The sequence below is a fragment of the Takifugu rubripes genome, chromosome 5 (genome assembly GCF_901000725.2).
Source record: "Takifugu rubripes chromosome 5, fTakRub1.2, whole genome shotgun sequence".
Lineage (NCBI taxonomy): Eukaryota > Metazoa > Chordata > Actinopteri > Tetraodontiformes > Tetraodontidae > Takifugu > Takifugu rubripes.
Window position 1 is genome coordinate 9,343,436 of NC_042289.1, and position 20,512 is coordinate 9,363,947.

The 20,512-nt window shown below is 47.4% G+C and overlaps 1 protein-coding gene across 2 annotated transcripts in view; it reads left to right on the forward strand.

The window, feature by feature from the left end:
- Nucleotides 1-20,512, forward strand: part of sdk2a (sidekick cell adhesion molecule 2a) — a 69,978-nt gene that overhangs the window by 14,377 nt on the left and 35,089 nt on the right. The window lies entirely within an intron of this gene.

Consider the following 20,512-nt stretch of genomic DNA (forward strand, 5'->3'; position numbering starts at 1 on the left):
TCCAGCATGGGCCAGATGTCGCCTCGGTTTGCTCCGCTGCCCTCTTTCCTCTCCCCCCTCGTTCAGGGTTCCACATCAAACACGCACACCCCCTGTTTCCCCCTACAGCTCTAAATCTCTTTAATTCCATCATCTGCGGCCCATTGAGGACAGCAATTTAGTCTTAACGCAGCATTTTAGTGCGCCATTAAAAATTCCTTTAGCTCGGTGGCGGAGACATGCGGGAGGGAGGCGGCCACGTTTCAAGCTGATTCTCTGTGTCTAACCCCCACATTGCTGAGTCCCGCGGGATGCATTCAGCATTAAGATAGTGTTTGAACAGGCCGGCCCGGACACATTGAAAACACATTACACGTTCCCCACACGCGTGGCTCCACACACACATCATCCTTATGTATGCGCTGTGATCTAGCTTTTAGCTTTTGTCTATTTTTTCTGTATAAGTTATAAATTTATATAATCCTTAACCGAGCAGTTTAACTCTGTTTATTTATTTCATTTGATGCCTCTCTAGATCGGTTCACTGGTCTTAGCAGCCTCGAGTAAATTGAAAATCTCAGTCTGCTGTTGTTAGGTCAAAATGGTGGTTTTTACCAGTCAAAATGGCGATTGTTGTGGCGTTGGGGTTGTATTTGTTGCCTCAGATCATTACTCTATAACTGCAGTCTGCTTTTTTCTTATCTTCCATTTCCTTTCTTCCTTTCATTCATTTCGAGTAGATGTGGGTAATCAAATCTTTGTGCCTGTGTGCTATCATGTCCTGATGAATGTGAAGATGATTCCAGATGATAAATTTTGTTTTGACCTGTAGTCTCATTCATTTCTTTCTAAACTAAAAGGTACTGATTATTGATGATCAGATGGTGAAGGTTCTAGAACCATGTGACTCCATGGCTGTACCACTGACCCCCTCATTAAATGTATTTATGATCGATGCGTCTGGTCTTCTCTTCCTTATGTCTCTTCCTATCCTTCCACTCCATCTGTCCCCCCACCTAAACCTGGTCCCACGTGAGGTTTCTTCCTGCTATGATTTTCCCGCCACTGTTTCTTGTTCAGGGGTCAGGTGGTGGGCTTCTGTAAAGACCCCCCAGACAATCTTGACTGTAACAAACGCCACATAAATAAAATTGAGTTTAGGTTGAAAACGTGTTCTCTAACGTTAGTACAAGAAGCTCAGTTATGTAGCGAAACAGTTGCAAAATGGCTCCGCTTGTGTACAAAGTGCTGAAAAAGTTCTAATGTTTTAATAACTTCCACAAGTTGAACCCTTATACAGTGCAGACTTTAAACAACATTTAGAAGAGGATAGTCCCTCTGTTTGGGTTTTTATAGACACCAGTTAAATGTAGTTTCTGGCAATCGTTGCCATTACTTTTACAGTAATTGGAAATGTGCTCAGTTAATGACTTCCCCTGTCTCACAGATGGAGCGCAACACCCACAGTCAAAACAATGACCTGCAAAATAATTCACAGTTATGTGCAAGCATGAATTGCTTATTGTCCGTACACAAGTGGCAACCTCCGCCAATCTGCTCCTTGAGTTTAATAAGCAGCTGTATTGAATTGGGGGGTGTGTTGTTGCCCTGTGTTACCCTGACTTAGGGCTCATCTCAAAAGTGAAAAAGAGGCCACGTCCTTCATTGACATTGATACTGAGAGCGACTCGTCGGCAGCAGCAGGGAGGACCGGCGTAATTCACTGGAGGACTTTATTTTCTTTTCAGTAAAATGTTTGTATCGATTCAGTGAGAATGTCCTGTGCTCCCATATTTTGTATTGGCTTTATTTGTCAGTTTGAGCCCTTCAGATGTACAACAAACGCTCAAACCTTGCCGGGAGTTCTTTTTAAACATTCCACTGACCAAATGAGGACTCGCTGCGGGTCCTTGGTAGGAGCAGAAAGAAAGCAGCTGCGGAAATATAAAGTTCTGTTGTGAGTCGGACACCTTCCCTTATGACTGCCAATAAAATGACTTTTTTAGTCTGTCATCACATTGCGGTTGGTGAAAACAGGCTCCTCCAGCAACCGATCACCGCTCAGCACAATTAAACAGCATTACACTTAATTAAACATAAATCGAAACGGTGACTCGAGGCGATTCCGTCTGTTGCAGCGCCATTATCACGAAATAGGTGTTTGTGACATGTACAGTATGTTTACAGTAAATAAGAGTTCTTTTGTTGTAACAGACAGGTTATCCCTTCATCTGTTTGATAAGATTATTATCAGTCAATGTTTCCTGTTTATTGATGCTGGCGTCACGTTGGCGGTGCCGTGCCTCCATCTGGGGATGTTTTTCAGGCGGTACCTCACTGGCAAAGATAAACACTGGTGTTGTTTGCTAGCGAGTCAGTGTCAACATCAGTGATGTCACGGATACCAATTGTAACAAACAAAAGCACGGAACAATGATACGGGATTAGCCGCCTGCCGATCGGGGACAGCTGAAGGGTAGCAGAGAGTTTCCAGCCCGTGCGGCTCTTTGGTTTACCATCTTGCTGACAGCTGTCTCTCCACATGGCGGCTAATGCAACAACCCTAATCCAAGGCTGCGCGGTAGCCCCCGACGTACAGCAACGGTGACAATAAGAGCAGCCGTGCCCCCTCCGCCGTCTCACAGCGGAAATGCTAGGTGCGGGATTATATGTGGTGTCAGAGATCATCCGTGGCCCTCTCACCCACCCAGTCAGCCTCAGAGGTGGATTAGAGTCCCAGTAATCTGACTGAGTGGTGACACGTGTCAACTATGGGATGTCTGGAGAGAGGAGTCAGCGTGAATTAGAAATAGCTGGTTAATCCAGGCTATATGGCTCCTGGGTCCTTTACTTCATTTCCCTACAAAGCCCCAGTCACACAGAAACGCAGACGGCGTCCTTGTGTGGCCGCAAACGCACAGAGGCGGGCCCGTGCGTGGGCCTGTGGGCTTCCTTGACATTACCTCCCTGACATTACCTCCTCAGTGCACGCCCAGCCTGGGATTCCTGTCACATTGTTCCATGGGCAAGACTCACATTTTCATTACAGCGGGGCCATCGGCGCTGCACAACCTTTCTCTCCTCTCTTCCTCTCCTCCTCGTCGGCGTGTCAATCATCGCAGCGCTGTCAAACCGGATATGTCTCAGAACTAAGCCCGTCTCTCAGCTCAAATCCAGACACACTTGAGAGACAGAGGTAGACTTCTCACTCAAATGCTCCTCTCTCATATCTGCACCAGCTCTTCTGCCTCTCGACACTCCTTTAAATTTCCTTCTTGCGGATTTTTTCATCTTTTAAAAAAAAAAAAACTGATCTAATTTGCAATATTTCAACATATTAGATGAAGACCGTACATGCGGAACAGAGTACACATGGACAGGGAACGGAGGAGTGCAAATAATTCCCTCGCCTGGAAAGACTGCAATTAACTTGGGATGTCAGCCTTTGTAAAAGATAATTGAGTTCAGGACGAAATGAACGGCTCTAATCCGGCCGACAGAGCACTGTCAATCAGGGCTCATGGGTCCCCAAAACCGACCGCCATGGCTGTTTACGTCTGCTTCCTGACTGAATGTTTGGACTCTACCACTCTGCCAGTCGCCACCCCTCGGTGCTCGGATGGACGGGTGACATACGATCCCACGTGAAGTGTGAGCAGGGTGAAAACCAGACATCTTTTCTCTCTTGTCGAGGTGGAGATAACGCCACGATAACGCCACGAGCTCCGGCATGGTGTCAAACACCTGTGAGATTCAGCAGATCTTTTTTTTTTCTTTCTCTACCCAGCAAGACCACCGCGTCTCCCGAGGTGCCAAATGATACCAAAACAGGAAGTAGTTATTATCATTGCATAGATTAATGCTGAGGACCAAATAACAGCCAGCTGTCTCTCTGGTCAATAAGTGTCGCCTTTTCCTGCAGAAATGTCACATTAGTCGTTTCCCCCATTGCTGGTCTCTTTGAGATACACTGAAGGCCTCCTCAAGGAAATGTCAGCCATTCAAGGAGCTTAAATATTGCCTGTCACAGCAAAGGCCAAATGATGACCTTGAAAAGAATGGATAAATGAGTCCACTTACAGAACAATCATTTTTGGTCCTCAGTAACTCCTCGGCCTCTCCGACTGTGGCGGCTGCTTTACGTTTTGATCTATGGCCTCTGTCTAATCAGCCCTCTGGCTGAGAAGTTAAAGGGTTTGGGACCATATTAGATACTCCAGTGTTGCGCAAAACAAGGATCTGTGTCTGTTTCTCTCGCTGTTTGAGGGCTGCTGCCGCGCTCCCCAAAGACTCCCGTTGAACTGGATTAATTACAGGGCGCCTGACAAACGGCTGCCCAAGGTGGCAACAGCTTTGTAAACTCTCAGGAATAATCAGCAGAAGACAGAGACCGGTCACTCAGCACGACCCCATCATCAGTCTGACACTGTAGCTGTGGCTGAAGGGCCTCTCGTCAGGGATTAATTGTGCTGAACTCTTGACGCCATTCGCTGCTAACCGGCGCTGTCATCTCAGCCTTGTCAACAATGGCGCCGGTTTCCCCCCTCAGCCGGAGACACAAACAGGGATTGAGAGGAAAAAAAACTCAAGTGGCCTTCGTAGACTAAATTTACAACCAAGCCGTTGGTTCGCTTTAAATTTTGATGTGTGTGGTGTTTTCGTGCTTTGTTTCGCTGAACCAAACGGGAAGTGTTTTTCTTCTCCGCACCATCACAAGGAAAGATGAGAAGATGCTGTTTTTGTTCTCGTCACAGTAAATCTGTGTGCCAAATGCGCAAGATTCTGTGTACCCGGCAGTGAAATTTGCATTTTTACAAAGCGGAGAAAACTCCAGAAACCCGCAAAACCAGATTTTTGTTTCCACTCCTGAAATCCATTTTTTTCAGCCACTTATCTACCATATGTTGGTCATGAAACTTTACATTTATTTCGGGAAACTTCCGAACTACTCAAGAATATATTCCGTGAATATATTCAGTGAACATTTGGTTAAAATAGAGGACAGTGTTTGAATAATGACAATTTGAATAACACACCAAGTCCAGGAATCCAGCAGGAATACAGAGTAAGACCTCAACGTAAATCTAAGGACACCTTTGTAAAGGAGGGAAATGTGTGCTGGGCATGCTTGACTGGGATCCAGATCCACAGTGCAGAGAGCACCGAGCCTCCAGTCAGCACATCACATAAAAGCACCAGGCTTTGCAGGATTGCAGACTGGGAGTTTATTTTACCCTCATTTGTTTTCCTTCCTTTCGGTGAGGACAGGTTTTGTCCTCTTGCACAGAACGCACAAAAGAGTCTGCCATTATCGCAGCCTGTAATCGAACATTACAGTTCCCCATCAGAGTGCTCATTAACTCCAGGACAAAGAGCCTCCAAACATCCAGCGTGTCCTGGTCCAAACAACAGGCCGGTTCGCCATGCCAGCTTAAACCAACAGCTTGTAAATTGAATCCTGTGGCACGCTGTCAAGTTAACAGTTTTCAGTGCGGCTGTGCCACTATCAGCCGGCCAACAGAGCCCCCCAAACTGACCCTGCGGCTCAAAAGCACCTGGCCTGTCCCTTCTAGATCAAAGGCACACTGCCAGATTCTACACAACTGCTTGCCTGCTTTTGTGCTCCGCATCAAACACAAACTGTGATTAGGTTTTTAAAAAAGGCTTTTGTTTTAAAGCATATTTGCTTCATATTCCTGCCAGGCGCATTGAACCCTTTTCAGGTTTAGGCCGATTTTCTTCGCTTCTTTTGTTGGAATTTCTTAGCCCATCACCCTAACAAGCTTAGATGCCACACTCGATCGAAACCCTCAGCATCTGGGCGGAAGCCAGTCGAAGAGGGGCACATTTTTAACAAGACACTGTGCTATGCTACAGGTAGCTCCTGTCATGAGGCGCACCCACGACCAACAGTCAGCGGCAACAGATATGATATGCGACAGCATTTACTTTACATTCCCGGCACTGAGCAGATGGAACGTGATACACACTGAATTAAACACAAAGCACAAGCCACCGGGGGAGGGGTAAGGGGAAATAATGGAGAAAACAACATTTGGCAGGGCTTCATCCGGAGGGGGCGCCTGCCCAGTTTGATGGACTTAAGGTAGAAAATTAATCTGTTGATCGAAGGAACATTTGTCCTAAACACCATGTTATCCCATTTATTTCAAACGCGTTCATCCTTGGTCGCTCGTCTATCCTTCGGTCGGCTTCCAATTTAACTATGCTGCGGTCAAATGGGATTATGAGGGACTGGACCACATATGGCATGTGCTGGTCCCCGTCCCCGATGAGGGGTGTAATCCTTGCTCCAGTGCCTTCTGTCCTGCCTCATTTTCAGATGACCAGCATGTGTAACTGCATTTTTTTGCACAATAACATTTTCTTTTGTAAGCTTGTAATCTAAAAGTTAGGTCACTGCTGTCTCCTCCCCCCCCCCCCCTCAAGAATGCTGACCAGGGTAGTCTGTATCTGATGGATTGGGGTGTTGGTACTGGTGAGTGTGGGGGTGGAAGGGGTGCTCTCGCAAGGAGATTATTGGGAGGGAAGTAGAACAACAACAATGTAGGGATTACAGACAGGATTTGTGTGAGGGACACATGATATCCACTCTCATCCCTTTATCAGATTGGCCATGATGGGGAAGCAGCATCGGGCTCGGACCAGAGAGAGAGTTTTCAATTCATTAGGACGGAGCCAGATCAGAACAGCGTGGTGATGATCGTCGCTCAGAATTCAATTAAAAAAAAAAAAAAATCATCCCACAGGAAGATGACATGGCTGCAAATTCCAGCTAAGTGATTCATTTTTTTGGGAGGCAGTTTCTCTTTTTCTTCTTTTTTTTTTTTACTTAAACACGATCATAAATTGGCCTTTTGGGTTGAATAAATGTGGCGATTTATGATCCAGCACAGTATCCATAATTGAGTCACATGAGAAGATGTGCAGAGATCTCAGACAGCGGGGTTTAATATTTAAAGAACTGTTTCTGTAACTGAGACTTGAAATGATGACAGCAGCTCAAATGGAGCCAAACTAGTGTCTCCGATTCTTATTAGATGCATCACTTTTGGACAAATCAGCCAACCTGGTTGGTCATCACTTCTTCAATTTATTTTATCCATTTCAACCAGTTCAAGTGGCACTCTTTCGTCTCGACAGCCAATTATACACTTTGTGATCGTTTGACTTTCCCTATAATTGTGAGGAGGACGGATCGCATCAGTCACGGCTGAGCTGACAGCAGTTCTCTAATTGAAGCTGCGCTACAGCCACTGAAGAGAGGAGCCTTATTTCCAATTGCGATTGGGAAGCTCTGATGTCTCAGATCAGCGCAGTTCCCATTCTGAAATATCCCATTTTCACTCAATTTCGGTTGTGAATGAGTGTCACTCAATGTCACAATAGCAGGCTCCCCTGGTGGTTGGGTATGGAGCGACGTAGATGAAGGAGACTTGAGATTCCGTGGAATCTCAAGGAGGAATTTGAGGATCTTGTGGGTTTGATTTGCAGCTCGGGCCCTTGGGCCATTCCTTCCGCTACTTGTTTTGCCATGGATCCTCCAGGTTCCTGCAAATGTGCTCATTGAGTTTGAATTTAGGTGTAAAAACAGCTCGTGAAAGAAGAATGAATGCATTTTGTATGTCAATGCGCTCAAGGACACAACTTTGACAATACCAAGCAGTGGCTCCAACATAGCTAAAAAGCCTTCTCACCAACCCATCCTCCCACGGCTCTCTTTCTACTCTTTGGACTTTATCTTCTTTAAATAGCCACAGCGCTGGCTCCACGGAAAAGAAAAGAGTCACCAAAGCCGAGCTTCTGCCATTTGGTTTCAGCACAATGGCAGGCAGAGCGCCTCGGAGAAGTGAGAGACAAATGAAAGAGCAAAGAAATTAAATTGCTAGACAAAGAGAGAGAGTAAGAAAAGCCATGGAGCTGAAGGAATAATAGAGTGAGAGGAAGGGGGTAGGAAACAAATTGAACAAGCGGGTGCAATGACAATTACAGGCAACAGAGCCCCTATCGTCGAAGTGGCACCCTATTTCTGGGAGATGTCTATTCTTCCGCGTGTGAGACAGTAAATACCTTGTTTCAATCCTGCCCGGACGTCATTGTGACCACCGGTGACACAATGGATTCCCTGATGAGGAGCGAGCGCAATTGCTCTCTCTTAATAAAATCTCACAGTTCCCATTACGCCGGAGCACAATGGCTCTCGCCTGGCTGCTGATTGAGTCCCGACTCTCTGGGAGCTATAATAGCAGCCAAAGCCACGCCCTCTCGCCACCCTCAGCCGTTTCCTTCGGCCCTCATCCAAACGTACAGGGCAAAGGGGAGAGGTTTTATTATAGTGGAGATCTTCTGTTCACACCGCCTACTCTTCCTGTTCTCTCACTTTTCCTTCATTTCGCCGCACATTGCGCAACAGCTCGTGTCTTCGGCCGCTATCGATCAAATCGATAAGCGGATATTTTAGCATTCCTACCCCAGCTTATTGGTGTGGGAGACACCTTTATTAGCCTGGCCTCACAGCCGCTGCAGACAGGCTGTCAGGGAGCCGCGCTGATTATGAGGGATTTTGAGGAGGTTTGCTGAGAGAGTCACAAGGTGGGTCGGATTCCTTTTGTCTAACCCTGTGCTGCAGGAAAAGGGCTCAGATGCTTCCCAGAATGGGGTCAATTGTGGGAAAGGGCATTTATTTGGTGTGACTGCACCAGTATATAGTGAAAAAGGAAATGTAGGCTTTTCACTCCTTAGCTTAGCTATAGCTACTGTTTGAAGAGGTGGTGCTAACTAAAATTGCTTCTTAAGTTTAATATTTTAATAAGACAGTGATAGAAAATCCTTGACTTTTTTTTAGATCATAAAATTCCCAACCTTTCATCTGTGGAGAGCTCAGCAGTGAAAGACTCAGAGTCAGAATGAAAATGGGAACCTTCTTATTAGGGGACAGCGCTCCCCACTGCGCCTCCGTTGCCTGATTTGTTGTTATTAAACTCAACTGTACTGTTTTTCTGTCTTGGTTTGTTCTGCAGAAAGTGGCAAATCGTGTGCTGTTTATGGCATTATAAGGACATTTATGCAGCCAACTGCCCATGGCCGAGCCTACATCCTCTTTTGTGTCACAGTCAAACTATTCCCCAGAACTCAAACAGGACATAAACTGTTCCCCAGAAGGACTCAAGACGTAACTCAAATGGCTGTTTTTCTAAAGCAACCTTCAGAACTGCTCTGCATGTCAGTATAATCGAGCCTTAAGCGTGTAATATTTTCGTTTTATGAGTCTAAATGCTGTGTTATGCGGTGTTGTTTTGAATCATTTGCAAATATTCTCCAGTTTCCCTGTTGTTTTATTGAAGTCTGGTTATTTACCAACCCATTTGAGTCATCGCTCATAGATTTACCTCCAAATGTCAGGAATTAAATGTTGTTCTTCTTTCTCTCTTTTAAAATCTGTATTAAGAGCAGGTTATTTGAGGGTTCTGGTGTATTCCTACATTTTCCAGCACCCAATCCATGTTTAAAAGATTTAATCACAAACCCACATCAGGAGTAAGAACCCCTTCATATTTTAAGGATTTCATTTTTCACTTCATTTCATTTTCTCTTAACCACCACCTGAGGGTTGCAAGGGTGGCCGGAGCCAATCCCGCCAGTCACGAGGCTGGAATAGAAGCTCGTGACTGATGTGGTCGCCAGTCCATCACAGGGCCCACACACAATTCAACACACACACCTCACACACTCACACCACGATAGAGCAGTGAGTACCACGTTTTTAACCACTGCGCTGCCGCACCCTCACAAGAACCCGACTAATTTAGCGCCGATGGTTTATGAAGAACCGTCCGCTCTGACAGACTAGTTCCTTTTTCCTTCCGTGATAAAGTCAGTCGGCAGTTGGTTCAGCCAGGAATGTTTTTAAAGGTCAGAATGAGCAAAAACATGGGGAGCAAAGGGCGTGGCGGGTGAGTACAGACTGGAGGAAGACTGTCAGAATCCGGGGCTGACTTTTGTTCCTGCAGCTACCGTCCGTCTCCTGGTTCCACATATTGACTGACGCATACAGACAGCTGTATTTTCTCATCCTGTTTTTTTTTTTTTTTATCTTTCTTTGAGAGCCTGCTGACCTCTCCGCAGCATGTTCCAGTACAAACACCTCCAACATTATCTGATGTAACAGAGAGGGTCCTGGTCTGGGTCTTGACTCGAGGTCCTAAAGCCATCGATCTGGTAGACAAGCTGAAACTAGAATGAAGTGCACAACGGTAAAATAACAGCCTTCTAGCATCAATCTCAAATCATTTGCTTTTCCGTCAATAGCCTCATTTGTGCTCATGTCAATGGTCATTTTGGACTGAACGCAAACACGGTTCCTGGTGGATTGTTGGGTCAGTCATGTCGGAGCCACTTGAGTTTTTCTCTTCCATTAGGAGTTGGATAAAGTTTGTTTTTGCTTCGTTATGCAACCACTGGTCTCGGCCGCGAAACAGATCAAATGAAATGGAACTTTTTCCAGTCGCCGGTGGCCGGGCCGTGACCTCCTCCGACCCGGGTTAACCTTCAAACGAATCGGTATTTGGGACCGCTCCAAATGAGAGGATGAGCGCAGAAATGGTATTTGATTTATTAAAGTTCAGTGACTCACAGCCACTCTGAAGGCCTTCACAGCACTGGCCGTATCCACTTTGTAGTGGTTCAAAGAGGTAATTTTCTTTTCCTTGTTGACTTTTAATGGTGCGAGCGGGCGCAATATACGAGACTTTCAACACACACACACACACACTTAATGCCCAGCAAATGCCTACACAGACACACAACTCTTGGAAGGTGGAAACTCATTAGAGACCTTTTGATTAACCATCCTCAGTAAACCCGACACACACACACACACACACACACACACACACACCCCTCTGCTGTGTGACGCTGCTAAAGGTCAGCAGCTGCTGGTTTTTGCACCGGGGAAATATTCACGATGACTCCATGTATGCTCACACACAATGAGAGCAGACGCCTGAAAAATAAATTGCACACGGGCTGTGCGGTTCTGTGCTCCGCTACATTTATTTCAAAGCAAGGAGCATTAGCGCCTTTTGTTCCCCAGCGGTTGTAATTCCAGATTTCGAATTTTGGCAGACTGGGTGAAAACAAGAATGAGAGGGGTGTTTAACTTCCGTCAAGGCTGTTTCATTTAGGTCAGAGCTCCTGATGCAGACGTTCGTTCACTCGGATGCTCCTCGGGCCTGCCGTCAGATGCTTATGTCATATTAATTTCAAACGGACTGGTGGATGGGCAGCCTTTGATGTGCTTTGTGGTGTTTGCTCTGTGCGTGCGTGTGTGCGCGCGTGCGCCTATATTTGATCCAGCTGACTGTCTCGCCCGTGTGTGAGGGGACTGATACCATGACGATAAGGGTGTCAGATCAGTCGGGTGCCACGCTTTATTTCCCGGAGTCCCCGCGTCTCATCCGTGCGCCGCGATGACAGCCTGACAGGAAGGCGTCTGGCCCGACGCGACAGCGGCGGCGTCGACAAGAAGCCCCTCGTTCTCATTTGAGCGAGGAGAGGAGCGCAAGCCGTGGGAATGAGGGATGTAGGTAAAGTGGAGGTGGAGGGAAAGAAGATGGCGGCTGACTGACAACCTGTCAAGGAGCAAATACAGATTTTCGAGCCTGCTACCTCAGTGGTAATCCTCCAGTAGCACCTGTCCTCTGCTGTGGAAGCAGACTGACACACTAATAACGCTGCGCGCCGAAACACCGATTATATAAACCCCGGTTGCACATGAGCATTAATATTGATCAGGCTCAAGAGGTGAGTTCAAATTCCCTCTGAAAACTTTTTTTTTTTTTTTTTTTAAATATGACCTAAAAAAATGCAAACTTGGGACGTGTTGGCAGTAAATATGGAACAGCCTGCGAGTCAAAACATACATGCAGAGCATCCAAACATGCACCTACTGAGGGCTCCATAGTTACAGGATTAAACAGGCTTCTTCTTTCTCCCTGTGTGTGTGTGTGTGTGTGTGTGTGTGTGTGTGTGTGTGTGTGTGTGTGTGTGTGTGTGTGTGTGCACGCAGCAAACATGCGACGCTCCCTCCGGTAAATATCTGCCACAATCATGAGCGATTTCATACAACACTGAAATGCAATCATGTGGGTGGGCGGCTCTTTGCGACTAATATGATTACACAGCGCGCAAATAAGTTCGCCTTGACTTTTCTTATTAGGGGTTGGACCTGTTAATCCAATTTCAGATGTGAGCTTACATCTGTGATCGAGACAGCGGGAACTATAATTACTTTTAGCTCGAGTATGAGTCTATTTTTACTAATGGAGGTGCCAAAGTTTCTCCAAGTCAATTTTGAAAGCCTTCCACATCCAGCTGGGTCGCAACCACAAATGTGGAGCACCGCTGAAGCACTTGTGCACGCTGTAATTTTAATGGATTACCACCAAGAGTCAAGAGGTGAGAGAGGACAGGATTGGGGTAAAGAACGAGAATGTAAAGAGCTTAGGTTGTGTGAGGAATCCCAGTGTTGTTCCACGTAGGAGGGCACGGCCTCGGCGCTGACTGCCTAAAGATGATATTCTCTGGATGATGTGTGTTGGATCAGATCAGAGTGGATTAAAGTCATGTGGAGGCAGGTCGGTGAGAACCGATCACCTACCGTACTGCAGATTGAAGAGGGATTTCCAACGCTTCCAAATGAGATATGAAGCTGCGCTGGAAAATGGGTCAATTGTTCTCCAGGTTTATATTGTGATTAAGATGATGGGCAGAACAACAGCGGCCCAATTGTGCTCTGCCACTCCGCAAGCCCACCTGATCCCCATTCTGTCCTTTCACCCCCCATCCGCACTTTCAAGTGGGGGAGACTGGAAGCAGTGAGGCCAATTTTCTGTTGAAATCAAATACACAAAAGTAGTCTGACTCACTCCCAGACCAAAGCGCTCGGACCGAGTGCAACCGCGGTCCCAGAATCTCACCCTTCGGCGCTCCTTAGATCCACTCAGGCCTGAGTCAGTGGACTTCTGATTGATTGGACTTGGACGCAAGGTCCTGAAGAGGAGAGAGCGGCTCCCTTCTGTTCCCTCGTTCCACCTGATGAAAAAGAGGCGAAGCAGACCGTCTCCTTTGATCCAGCAGGGATTAAAATTGAGTTGCTCATGAGAGTAGAAAGATCCGGGCTGCCTGTTTCTACATCGGTCCGGTGTGGTTCTGGGAGGGGGGGGTGCAGACGTTGGGTCAGGAGGTAAGTTGGAACTTTCTTCTTACTTGTTGCACGTCTTTATTCGCGATCATATCTTTTGGAATTCGCCCCACGTTATGCGCTGAAGGCAGCAGAATAAAGATTTTTTATTTTTCTGACAGTCTGACTGTTACAACAGCGCGCACAGGTTAGAATCAATGGCCGCCATTTTGATATTCACCATGGCGCCTCAGACGGCTGTTTGAAGGAAGTCCCAAAAAAGAAAAAAACCCACTGATAAAGTCAAAGCCGCGCTCTCAATAATTAAAGCTGATTTACTCTCCGAGAGAGTATTTTTCCGCGGAGACGGCGAGGTGGAGGCTTTGATAGAGCCTTCATAAAAGTTTCAGATGAAGAGAGTAATTGACATTTTTCACAAGTTGGCAGTCGGAACCGCGGAGGCTTTGCCAAGCGGGCCCCGAAGTTCTTTTGCCGTGCGTCTCTCCCTTTCCTCGTGTCCGTCTCCTCCCTGTTTTCCTCGCACTTTCAGATTGATCCGCTTTATGGATTCTCCTCGCAGCTCAATCGAAAAGTTCAATGGATCGAGCCAGGCGGCAAAACATTCCTCACATCAGGATATGGCGATTTTTATAGATTTGCATGATGCATTGATCGCACGCAACGCGCCGGGGCAGGTGATTTATGCACGTATGACTGATTTATCTGACGCGCGCACGCAGGCGGGGCACTTTAAGTGATGAAACGACGGAGCAGGTAGGAAGGCTTTTGAGCCTCGGGGCAGTTTGTTGCACCGATGACACCTGCCGCTGCCATTCCCCCCCGCCCATGTTGCGTTGCCCTTTTGAAGACACATTTCCTGGAGCCACCGAGCAGTTTGTCGTTTTCACGCTATGGAGTTCTGCGTCGCGCACACACGCTTCCCTCCACATTTAGCACAAAAGGAAGGTAGGGTTGTTAAGGAGACGCGGATAGCCGCTGGCAGACGCTGTAGTTCTGTCTGATTGTTCTCTCTAGGAGTGCTAGGCATGAAAACACAGCATGTGGCAACAGAGAGGAAGAGAGGAGTGGGAGTGCCACGCTCTGCCTCCTTCCTGCTCTCCTTCCAAATACCTGCTCATTATTGAAGGGAGGCCCGGTAACGGCACTCTTACCTGAGAAAATGCCCGACTTTAACATCTATTTATCACAAGTCGCCGAGCTCATCGATGCGCCGGCGGGCATCAACGCACCAATAAATCAGTGATCACTCTGGGCGGTCGTGACTTCTATAGCTTTCCGCCAACCTGACGCACTTTTATATACACTGTTTAATTCCCTTTTTATGTGGCGGCTTGATATATTTTATCGAGCTAGTTACTACAGAACATAAACTAGGGATTACAACCTCCTGCTTAAAAAAATCTGGCCCCAGAGAGAAATGGAAGCAATCTGTTTTTTATACAGCCTGCTTTTTATTCTCCGCGCTGCCTCCGTGCTCCGCTCTCCGTCAGTCAGCCCGCCTTCCACACCGCCTGCAAATGTATGCAGAGACTGAGCGGCATTGTTTTTAGATCCAATTATCCCGGGGATTCGCATGTCCCTCTTACCCTTCCACCCCACCGCTTTACCTTTCTACCTGTTAAGACTTGGGGAAGCAGATGCTGTTATCTCCCAGGCTTTCAACACTCTGTCACATCCACCAGCTTCTCCCCACTTCAAAAGCCGCCTCCTGCCTCCTCTCTGTACACTCTCCCCGCCGCTCCTCGATACCTGCTGGGAGGCGCGGCCAGTGATGTCAAACTCGAGGAGGCGGGGGTGAATGGAAGACCGAGGGGTGTCGCCACAATAAGGTTGTTATTTTTTTTTGTCCCCCTTCACTTTCCAGTGCTGACTTTATTGATTTTCCCGACCTAAAACACAGCCATTGTAGAACCTTCTGTCGTCGTATAGATTGGAATTGATTGCCTGGAGGCTCTCTTGTCCTGTAAATATTTGCAAGGCTTTATTGATTCCATTAGTGGCCGGCTTCTGTTTGTGACGGTGGTATGGATGGTTGCTGTTGGTATGACTAACCTATTGCTGCGAGGCTGTTGCAGGTCTTGTCCCGCACATGTATCATTGGATACGACCCATCTACGCTCTCATTACGAGGCAAACGGCCAACTCATCTTGATTTTCGCCACAGCCATTAACGCGCACTCTGATGTTTGTTATTTACTGCCAGGCGCGTGCAAAGCCGCACGGGTTTTCAGCTCACCGTGTAGCAATAACAAAGGAGAAAGTGCAGCTTTAAAATAGCTGTAGCGCCGCGCTTGTAAAACCTGAACATAAGGGGGGTCAATGTCGTACAGTCTGTGAGTGCTTCGTCTAATCGGAGGAAGCGAGGGGAAGGGAGAGTGCTGCTTAGAGACCACAGGCCCACGCGTCGCCGTTCTGTTAATCTTCATCGCCTCATCAACCCCTCCCTCCACCTTCTGCATCTTCTGCTGTAGTCTGAGGAACACAAAGGCTATTTTCAGGCAGCAAATCCACAGATGAGTAGGAAACTGTAGCCCCGCTAGCCCCTAAAAGCCTTCATGATTTTTTAATCGGTGGCTCAGGGCTCCCCGTCCGGCGGTTGGAGAATGGACCTCGCGGCCTGAGCTCCACGGAGGGATAAAATCCCCGCAGATGCTCGAATCTGGGGCCTGTCAAAGCAGTCAGGCATAGAGGCGGTGGATGGGTGGCATCTGACGGTGAGAGCGGGAGGGAGAGCGACTGAGTTGGCAGCGGAAAAGAGCAGTTTGCGGTCGAGGCGGTTAGAAGGGAGCCAGGAGAGAATGTGAATGTTTAAAGGGAGGAAGAATTTATGTGGAACTGCTGGGAAGAGGAATGGCCCTGCACCGAAATAGCAATTTCTGAGGTGAGAAAGAGTTTGTTCAGTGGAGTTGTAAGATAAAAGAGATGTGTGTGCGTGTGTGTGTGTGTGAGTGTTCATGTGTGCATGGCGCGTTCGGTAGAGCGCCGTTGGGAGGTGATGGATTGTTACAGCATACCAAACAGATTAGGAAAGGTGGGTGGTGGGTTTTTATTGGAGGGCTGGAAAGGTTTTGTGATGAATAACAGTCACGAGTGAATTGGTCATTGTCAAGAATCCTCCAGAGCCCATTGAATCAGCAAAGTCCGGGTTTCACAATGAGCTTCAGCCACGAAGATCAGCCTGTTGGGCCAAAATAGATGGAAAGTGAGTTGATGGAGGCAGGAGGTGCAATAGATGAGGCCAGCTGGAGCTCCTGGAGCTGCATTTGTCTATGGGGAAATGAACCACAAGAGAGACCCGTGTTCCTCCCACACGCTGCGCCGAGATCAGAGCGCAATACAGATGCACTTGATGATCGCCGCGCAACCATGCAGGTGCAGGCAGACACGCTGGAGGGGCTGCATGCTGGCTAATGATGCCCCATTGACCTATCGCTAATGATCCCTCCTCAGCGCAGCCAGAAACATGATGCGCTTTGATCTGCCTGTCATTAAAGCGCTGGCGAACATGCGAGGCTCTTTAATCTCTTTTCAACATTTCAGATACATCAACCCGCTGGAGAGGCGTATTTTCATATAGGAAGTATCGCACATGCGCGCCGCACACGAAGACCCCCACTTAGCTCGTGTCAAGTGTGCCGACGTTTGTGCCACACATCAGAGGGAAAATTCCTTTGAATCAAGAGATTACATGTGCCATTTACCCGCCGTGGTAAAAAGCCGTAATAAATAAAACAGATGATTTATTAATATCTAGGGCGGTAATCCGCAGCATTACATGTGTGTTAAAGCACATTACATGCCGCGGCATCCTGAGCCTTAAAGTGGTTCTAATAAAATTCTTAAGTGCGGGGCAACATTTCAGAGCAGCAGCCGATCTTTTAGCCACATCTCAACAGCACGACGCTAATGGGGCTGATGTAAATATGTTCATTTAGGGCCGTTCCCTCCAATTTATCACTCTTCTTATTGTGAATGACGATTATCCCGGGATTATGGAGCTTGGAGGGGGGCATTTGATGTGTGTTTATGCACGGCTTACATATGTCGCAATGTGGAATTAAGGACCATCATGGCTGCAGAACACAAACGTGACGGGAGGAGAGAAAACAGTGTCACTCTGCTTCCCCCCATCTGGCTCTCTGTCAGGCTGTTATTAAGTGATATCATTTCCAAAAGTGGAAATCCAACACACGTTTATGATGCAAATGATTGGCCATAAATCCACGTGTGAAGAGCTGCATTAAGCCATCAAATCACTCATTTACTCACTCGACTGATTTGATCGCACATATTCCTGTGCGTGATTGCAGCCAACGAGCATCGCTACCTCAGCTTTGTGGGCAATTCGAGGCAGAAGCAGTTGCGAAAATTGCCAGTATTCTTTCCTTTTTCAAAAAAAAAAGAAAAAAAACAACCCAAAAAACCGCGGTGTGCTCAGAGCACGCAGCAAGAACATAACACGAGTTCAAGAAAAATGACCTCTGAATACATTAGCCCGGCAGAAGATGGAGTTTCTATTCAAATTTCTGTCGTTTCTACCAATAACCTCCAGGATACGCCTCATGTGACATTGTCAGAACGCTAAAAGTGCTGCGGTTGTAATTTTGGTGCTGCTACATATGTATAGGATTGTGTGAAAAAGCAAAGCTAACCTTGGTTTTTACTACTCGCACATTCTTTACCACTTCTAAGTTGAATAATTCGTCGACATTAGAGAGCGGGCATGTGTCCCGGAAGTTTTTTCCTGCTTGTTTTGACTTTTTTTCTGAAGAATTTGGTGCGTCTAAGAACAAGGTGCAGAGTTGAACAAATATGCAAATGTGAGCTTTCACTTTGTTGTTTTACATTGTGGATTCAGATAATGAAGAGGAATATACACATTTTAATACTCTGTCACAATTAGCTTCAAGTTATTATTCATTAATTCCATTCCAACACTTGCATAATTCCAGGGTTTTCACACAGGATGGTATTACGCACGCCCGAGTCTAACGAGTCACGTTTCGAACAATAAATTTTCCTGGAGGATTTTTCCGGAGGGCACAACAATTAGTTTCCCTGACGATGAATTTCCCACATCCGCTGTATTCCAATTGCGCACTTCTCACTCGACACCTGCTACTGAATCTGGTAATTGAGATGAGCGATGTGAAGTCATGTAAGCACCAGCCGGAAGCCCATTAGCATAATGTCAGGGTGGTAAGATCTTTGTATGCCTGCTGGCGTGCTGCGGCGTCCGTGTCTCTTCGCTGTGAACCGTGCACCGTCTTCCGCGGAGGTAGGCTGCTCCGTCTGAGAGGTCAGAGAACCTTCAGGGTGGAGGAGGCTTTGATGTTCTGAAGGAAGCCATTTGGGGAGAGGGATTGTTGCCATGACACTATATGCTGCGGCACAGATGATGGCAGAAAATACTGGTCAGAGGGCCCCCCTGTTATACGCCGGACAGATGTGACCTGTTCTGTTCTGTCAGCTCTCACCCTCCAGAGGTCTCAATTAGGAACAGGGACGCTGCGCTCCTGCAGGCTGCCTGCATCTCCGAGGGGATGATCCGGCGCCGCAGGAGCCCCAGCCACCGTCCAAAACCGCAGCAGGTAAAATAAAAAATCCATCCCACTCTTCCCTCTTCTCATTTGTCATCTCCATCTCTCCCCCAACAAAGACCTGCTCACATGTGATTCAAGCTGCATGATAGACTGTCAATTTTAGAATGCCCCCACCCCCATCCCCATCACAGAGTATATGAAATGCTGTCTCTAAATGCTCAGGCCTGGAGAAAGGAAGTCAGACGGGCAAGCTGGGTAAATGTAATGACGAGAGATAATAATTCACCTTATCAGCTGCGCTCCGCCATTAGCATTTACTAGCAGCCCTGCCATTCACCGGCTGGCAGCCGTGCACTCTGCCACGCCGATAACAATCACAATCAGGAGCAGATTTGACAAGGACAGGCTCCCACACACCCGGCAAAACACTATTAGAATACCTAACAGGGCCCCCCAGATTCAAAAGGAATGGCTCGGAGAGAGGGGGGCGCCAATGCAACATGGCAGGTTGGATCTAGCCTCTAATGTTACACTTGTCTGAAAGAGGGACGTGCACAAAGACACACGGATGAGTTTCCAGGCGCGGGCGCATGTCGGCGGAGATGAGATAGAACGTGGAGGTGACAGGTTTTCTTAATGGCAAGAGCAAAGATGACTCACTCCTTAAAAAAAGTACAAGTCTATCTATATGTTAATGGTGGGAGGGAACAATGGGGATCTTTCTGATGCCAGAGGCAATTAAATCAGCCCGGCAGATCTGCGAGGACCTCGGAGGATGGACGGCAGCGCACGTCTGCAGGTGCGTGTGATCATCTCCATCTCAATGCGTGTGGATTAATATTTCCCCCACTATACCATCCACTAATTAGGTTCTAATTATCCGGGCTAGTGTAAACAATCGCGGCAGATGGCGTAGCATGCGGTATTAACTCTAATGACCCGGGGCCCTGTGGAATTCACATTTCAGCGCGTTTGTTTATTTTCCACCATTAGTCTTTGCCCTACTTTCTAAATTCACTTAGGCCTATTTCCAACCTTCTCGTGCCTGCAGTAAAGCTGCCCGCCTCCTCTTCTTAACGCCTTTCCCCCCCCAGTTTTGCCGTTTCTTTCACTTACTGCCGTTTAACTGTTTTGGTTGCGTCCGCTCTCTGCTTTTAAACAATGTCCATTCGCTTCCAGAGATCCAGCTCAGTTCAGAGGAGACGGGTGTGAAAAACAAAAGCAAAAAAAAAACAAACTCGAATCGTGGTTTCTGTCGTTGGCCTCGTTCCCACAAAACTCACTTTCTGACAGGAGGGGATTTTTTCGTTATTGTTTACATAAATTTAGAGGAGCAAAAACTTGCCATACAGTCGGGCTCGTACTTGAGTTGATTCAGGGCTTCTGTTTGGGTGCTTGCAGCCCTGCTGCCGCACGTAAATCATATTTGCGCAGTAAATTCTCGGCGGAATCTCCGTTTTTTCTTTTGGCGAGCTCTAAATATCCTTTGGTGATTAAAGACACATCTTCAGAACACCCGGTCACGGTTGTTCCGCTGTGGGTTCCCCGCTGTTCTGCGGATGGGGCGGAGCCGACTGGAGACCCAACACGAGCAGAGGGTGTGTAATGGCGGCTGTGGGCGTGTGAGGTCTCGTTAATTGACGCCGGGCCATGCCTGTGCCTCTCTGTGCGCTTTGTACTCTGCCAGGAAGTGGACTTGCTAATTAGGCTCCTGGATATCACAGACACGTCCCACGATGCTCCATCCAGTCTACCACGGGTGACTCAG